We start from the raw sequence: 7,445 nt of genomic DNA, 5'->3' as shown, positions 1-7,445 counted from the left end.
CGTGATTATCTGCACTTTATGTAAATATATGATAATGATTGTTTTTAACAAATAATGTTTTTAAGATATGAAATGTCTCTCTCTTTTAATAATGTGATGGATTTTGCTTTTATGATTTTAACTAATCGAATAAAGTATGACTTGACTTGACTTGTTCCAGCCGAGGGAGGCCAAAGGAATCCAATTCAGGGTCTCGACCTGATTTGAAGTCACCCTCACCACAGTGGCACTATCTGGAAGGGTCAACAGAAGGGCACCAACAGATTTCAGTGTGCTCTAAAGAAGGTGCTGCAGGATGTACACTGACAGGATGTTATACCTCTTCCCTTCCAGGTGGCCCTCTAGCCCCATGTACTGACCCTGAGGGTACCTGATTTGGATAACTAGAACGCTGACCTGCTCATCTCCGAGGCCTAACCAAAATGGACGTAAGGAGAGGAAAAAGTAATATGAGCTTTAATGGGGGAAAAGCGTGCGCTCTAACCAGACTCCATGTAAGAGCCCCTAAGTATGTACAAAGTAACCTTTGTATTTAGAATAGCAGCAATTCACAAATCACACATACAGTATATAAAATCACATCTAATAAAAAAATGGTCAACAATAGAAAGCAGATGTTATGGTAAAAATTAACAGTGCAACTAATGAGTGTGAAAAGTGCTCTGAAACAGTGAGAGCTTCTATCCTAAATCCCAGATAAGTTTGGGACCTTGGTGAATGTGAATGGGGAGCTAGTGCCAAGATCTTGCCCCAACCATTTGACGTCCGCTACATGTATCCTGGATCACATGAATAGGTACTGTTGGCAGTTGGTCCTTGAGTAGTGCTCGCAGACAGTAAGATAAAGGGTAGCTAAGTGTTGCCAGGATGGGCCACTCTGAGTTAACAAGGGGTAGGAGCTGTTACCTATCAATCTTGCATATCACATAGGACCTGTCTGAGCACTCTACAAAGGAGTATGACACCAGTCTATTGTGACTGCAGATAATCTACGGCCAGGGCAGGGCCGCGGGATATTCCAAGCACCCAAGCACCTCTGGGGAGTGGAATCCTACAGAAGATTTCCCCACTCCAAAATGGGCACTAGGTATTCATATTGGACCTTAGGTGCCAACTTGTCTGTACACTCCTGGACCTGTGGACTATGCCAGGAAGAAGGACTGCTCTGCTACGGACATAACTGCCACACTGCTAGCCTGTTGCTCTGAAGGATTGCTACCCTACTGACCTGCTTCCCTGATGCCCTCTTGCCTGGGTGAGAAGGACTAGACCCATAAATCTGAACCAAGTGGTCCTTCCCCAGCACTGGACCCTTTCTAGTGGGCCTGAAGGTGCTCAGCCAGCCCTTCTGTGGATGCCATAGAACTGACTTATCACCTCTGCTGCACAGATTTTCCCAGGGTCACATAGGATCATCAGACCCGCCACTGTGCTGTGCATCACCTTGCATCTCGAGTCACTTGTCGAGGGCAGCCTCAACGATGACGCAGGACTTTGAAATACAAGCCCTGCAGCTTCTTTGGAACCAGCCAGTGTGCGATGCATCCTTGATGCAGGACTTCATATCAAAGGGCCCTTTAGCAACAGGTTTCTCAGTAACGATGCAGGACCTCCCATTGCAGTCTTGCGGCTCTGCAGAACCAACGCTGAGCAATGCATCTCTAACTAGGACTTCACATCAGCTTGGCTGACAGGTTCATCCTTGACAATTCCTCCTAATCTGGATTTAAAGTACTGTTGTTCAGCGTGGGTCCATGTAGCTGGCCTGAGCTCCATAGCAGTTGGTCTGACTTTGTTCCTGTCTAGCGGGACCAGATATCTGCAGCTGGTGCTTTTTGGCCCTATTTTCATCTAAATCTTTGAAATTGCAGAACTCCAGTTCTACTGAATGGATTTTCAATCTCATTTTATTCATTAAAATGTATTCTATTTTTATAATTTGGTGTGGGATTTTTCTTGTGTTGTGTTTGTACTAACCCTGGGTGGTAAACTGCGTTCCATTTGTGGAGTTTGCAGAGATTTCCAGACCCCATGCTCTGTGGACCATGAGGAGTCCCAAAAAACTCAGCTCAGTGCTGGTCAAGGTCAAGTTGGCAAGCGTGAGCGAGGAAAATCCACCTCCCGGTGAGATTCTTCCTTGCTCGTGCTCACCAAGGTCTAGTTAGCAAGCGGGAGTGAGGAAAATCAATCTTCTGGTGAGATTTCTCAACACGGCTGGTCGGATTTCTCAATGCGAGTGGTCGTGGTAGGGTGTGACCACTCACGTTGAGGAATCTTCCGCTCACATTGAGAAAGTAGAAAATCCACTCGAGCAGCAGAAAAGAAGCTGTGCCCTCTTGCTCTGCGCATGGTGTCAATTGTTATGATTTTACAGCGACCGAAAACACCCAGCGCTCAAAATTACCATGAACGGCATGACCCTAACAAGCTTGGCTGCTTGAGGAACTCTGCGTAGCATGGCAGAGTTTTTTGTCACTGCGGTACGCTGCGAACTCCGCCCAGGCTTAGTTTTCACTTTGTAATTGTTTGAAATGCCATATAAATACTGCACATTGCCTCTAAGATACACCTGACTTCTCTGTGCCAATCTACCAGAGGGTTGAACACAGGTTATTTTAGTGTTTGCTTGTGATTACACCCTGACAAGGATTGTGGCTGCTGCTTGAGTAGGGTTTACACCCCCTCAACCAGTAACCCAATTTCTTACAGCCAGGCGCTGCAGATATCTATAGGCTCATTAGCTTTGCATCATAATCTTAGTCCATGGCCAGAAATACCTGGTCCAGTAGTTGCTGATTTAATAATTCTGGAACCCGAAACATCGGCAACTCAAAATGGCATTAAGTAGCACATCAGGAAGTAAAAAACAATACAGTGGTAGTTTATGTTTGTCCTGTACAATATCTGCATTGTAGATATGTTTTAAATTATCCAAAACGTACATTCAGGGCATAAAATAGACAACTGTTATACTGTACAATAATGCAAGATGGCTCAGTATGAGCACGGCTAAATTTAATTTTTCTAATAAAAGACAAACACGCAATACGCACTGGTATAGGCTTTTGCAGTAATCTCATTCTGCCACTAGGTGACAACTATGACTGAGCCTTCACTTGTTGTATGGAGCATTCATCCTAAAAGCAAGATACCTTGAATCTATAACACATATTCAATTGTAAAGCCTTTCTAGATCACATCAGTCTTTTTTATTGGACATGTCTAACAATGTTGCCTACATTGCCCTGATCAACTTCATAGCACATTCTCTTCATAGATTCTGAAGTACAGTCTGTAAAAGGTTACCGGTCTCAAACAAACACAGCCCAAAGTATTTACGTAAGAGTCACTTCAGGCACTATTTGTGCTAGTACTTTTGACAGATCAATATGTGTTCTAGATATAAGACAATGACCTCCTTAAGGTATATGTGCGCCTAAGCTGGCCTCAGTGCACAAGTGCTGTCATTCAAGACTTTACATTTGTATTTGTCATTTACAAACATGCACACTGACATTTTCAAATGCTTTTACTCACAAGTTAAATGAACAATGTCTGGCAAATTTAAAAGATAAGATGTAACATTGTAAATGAACAGGTACACTGACAAGGTAGGCTATCTAACATTTTGGCTGAGGATTTGGGCCTCTGAAAATGAACACCTACAAATTCATGAGGTTTTGGGTAGTCACAAAAATATTTCAGGCACATCCCCACACTTATTACCATCAGAAACATACTCTTGTCTGGGCAAAATCAAAATGTGCGATTTGAACACTAAACAGTTGGCGAGTGTGTATTTGCAATTTGTGATATAACCTGTGTAGTAATAGGTCACATGAGGTTTTAAAAAGGCCTGCTTAATGAATATTAATTAAACAGTTTACACTTTGCACCGTCTGTGATTGACTTAGGCCACTATTTTTTGCGGGAGAAGAGGTAAGCAATTGGTCCCTTGGACATTTGAAGCTATTTGGCATATTTCCCAAGTGGGAAGCTTTAAGAATCACATATCACCCACCTTTAAGGTGTTGGTACCCAAGCAATGATTAGAGGTCACATTTATTGCTGGAAAGTGTAAATATTGTAGCTCTCTCCATTACGCCTCCAATTTCATAAAACCTCTTTTATGAGATGCAAAAGGTTTTACAACTTGTAAAAGGGGTTTTGTAGAAAATACACTTTTGTGATTGTAAAGGGAATGATAATGATTCATTCTACAGAGGTGAACTTTTCTCTATTCGACCACCAATTCACAGTCCTGGTCTATACCAAACTGCAAGTCCACTCTGCCTCACCTCCGGACACGTTGCCTGACCTCACACGCATAAACCACTCCTCACTTCTCCCCCATACTAATCTACACTCAAAGACTTTAGATTTGATTCTGAACAGGGTACTTGCACCATCCCAAACATACTTCTAATAGCCCTAACACTCAAAACATCCCCTCAACAAAGTAGAACAAATATCCTGCTCTTCCATGTACCATTCGCTGCCACCTCGGAGACTGCATCCTAACTGCAGCCAGGCTAAACTGACACTATTCTACCCATCCAGGCTACACACATACCTACACTTTCTATGACACCGCACTTCACTACCTACACTCATCCAGACCTCATTACCATGGAATACTTTCCCCACTCAACAGAAGACGTCTGTGGTACTACTGTTCCCACCCACACCCTATTAACACCTATACTCAAGACTGCTCTCTTCATCTCACACAGCACACACCCCTTCATGACCTGATGCCTTGCCTCATCACCTTGCACTCTCCCCCTCCTCAACCTACTACACATGAACAACTCTACACACATATCACATTCCCACTCAAAAACCTTACTCGCCCTCCACTCTGTGCAAGCACTGAAATTACCAATCTCTCCTCATCATGCCTTGTCCAATAATTTACTCATATCACTCTCAACTACACAGACTGGATTCACTCTTATACATTACAACATATGCCTTCTCCCCTCACAATATCAACAAACAGTAGCTGCCACTCCTTCCCCGTATAATCAACCACTACCACCTCGAAAAACATTCTCTACCAACTCATTAAGGACATTCAATACACCCTATCATATAACTTCCTCACACACAACCTTGCACTGTGCACAGTCACAAACATCCAAACAAAGAGTTATCTTCCCATACTCTGAATGCCCACCCAACAAACTCCACACAACACATCTTGAAAAAACGCACATAATTCAATGAGAATTCCCACCTAATGTTGCACAGCCCCTACAAAATTCACATCATCCCCTCACAAGTAAAAACCCTGAACCAATCCCAACACCACCTTGTCATTCCAATCCCCAATTGCAAGCGTAGGCTCATGTGCCTTACAAAACTATAATTTCCTGCAAAGGCCCTCAACTCTCCAACTCGGTTTACAACAATCAACTTCGATTTCAAAAGCTCTAAATAGTCATCATAACAAATCAGACTCTATACCTCTGGGCATCTAAGGACACAGACTGGATCTCTTAAATGTGGTGCCAATCTTAAATGCCACCTCATCCATCCTTAGCACAGGGATGTCTGCTCTTCTGTACACCATGCTATCCCAGCAGAAGGCACATAATCCCTGGCACTCAATACCAAGGAGCAATTGCCTACCTTTGCCCAAGAGCAAGATATTTCCTTCCAATCTATTCCACGCTGATATTGGCAAGTTACTAGCCAGTTACAACACTCGATATCACAAGCCCCTTTCTCTCCCTCAGCTTCCACTACCCCAAATGACTCAAACCAACACAGAACGCCATCCCTCTCATTGACTCAACCTAAACAATAAATCCACCACAGTCTTGTTAGAGACTCCCTAAAATACAGGGAGGTACTGAACTGCAAATTTTCTACATTCCATTGCCTAACTCTAGACCTACGTGTGCAGAATAATTCCCCTTTCAGGTTCACTTTGATATATCACCCACCAGGAGATGACACAGCCTTCATTGACAAATACTTTAATCTTACACACAGCAAAACAAGACAAAGCGACCTTTCTAGAAGACTTTAACTTTCATTGAAGCAACATAGATGACTATGAAGTTAGTCAGTTCTCCTCATTTCTTTCTGGAAATGATCTGATCCAACACAACCTTAAGCCAACACACCTGAAAGGTTATATATTTGACTTAATAATCTCTGAAGAAGATGTGATCTTAGTGGATAAATCCATTCCAGTAGACTAGTATGATCATTATCTAATTTCATTCCCATTACGACTGTCACATTCTGTGACCATAGGTCAATACAAAATTGTGATTATATGTTTATTTGACCCAAAGAACATCAACATAAGCTTGCTCAGTAACAGCGTACAGAATGAACTACCGCCCATCAATCCTGCTACAGATATCCATGACTTGATTGCTCACTAATTTGACAGTCTTTCAGCTTTACCTGATGAGATAGCTTTGCTACGAAACACAAAGAAAATACCTATAACATCAGCCCCATGGTTCAACAAGGTAATATATAAGGAAATTAAAGCTCTGGGAATATTGGAGAAGAAATGGAAACTGTCAGCATCCATCACTTACCTCACTTGTCTTTCAAATACTATATCGCTACACAAAAGACGTCTGCTATGAGAAACCAAATCACTTTAGATCCCTTCTTCATTCAGCTAAGAATCATCCTAAACAACGGTTTGTCCTGGTCAAAACTGTGAACAGCTCTTCAATGTCCACTTCCATCAAATTTGGCAACCCAGACATGAGTTTGTACTATTCCATGAATCTAAAGTAAAATCACATCTTTGCCAAGATCACTACACCGCGCTCAACAGTGTGTGTAAATCCAAGAACACTATTTGGCACAATTAGTGAGGAACATCTACTTAAAATCAATATAAAGACCGAACCTTGGAACCACTTTGTGGATCTGAATCCCGGGTAACATTACCAAAGACCATTACACAACCACCTGCTCCCCTATTGGACAAAACTGATGCATTTCTCCCTCATCCAAGGATTATTTTCCTACTGCTTCAGAACTGGGCCAGTTACCCCATTCCTCAAAAAAAATCTGCAGATACAAATAACCTCAATAATTTTCACCCTATCTCCAACCTGCCTTTCCTTCCTAAAATCATCGAAAGAAATGTAGCTCATCAACTCACCAAACACATCAAAGTCAACAACCTACTAAATGAATTGAAATCTAGCTTCAATCAGGGCTGCAGCACCGAAACAGCACAGCTACAGGTGGTCAATGATACCCTTCAAGTCCTAGGCTCTGTCAATACCTGCCTCCTGATCCTCCTCAACCTACCAGTAACCTTTGATGGAGGTAACCACTTTAAGCTTCTTGAAACACTCAAACATCAAATGAGCATTGATGGTGCGATCCCTTAATGCTTTGAATCATTCCTCAGGAGTAGGACAGAGAAGAGAAAAATGTATGATATATTCTAAACACCA

Source organism: Lissotriton helveticus, chromosome 6 (genome assembly GCF_964261635.1).
Source record: "Lissotriton helveticus chromosome 6, aLisHel1.1, whole genome shotgun sequence".
In the NCBI taxonomy this organism is placed as follows: domain Eukaryota; kingdom Metazoa; phylum Chordata; class Amphibia; order Caudata; family Salamandridae; genus Lissotriton; species Lissotriton helveticus.
This window is presented reverse-complemented; position numbering follows the sequence as displayed.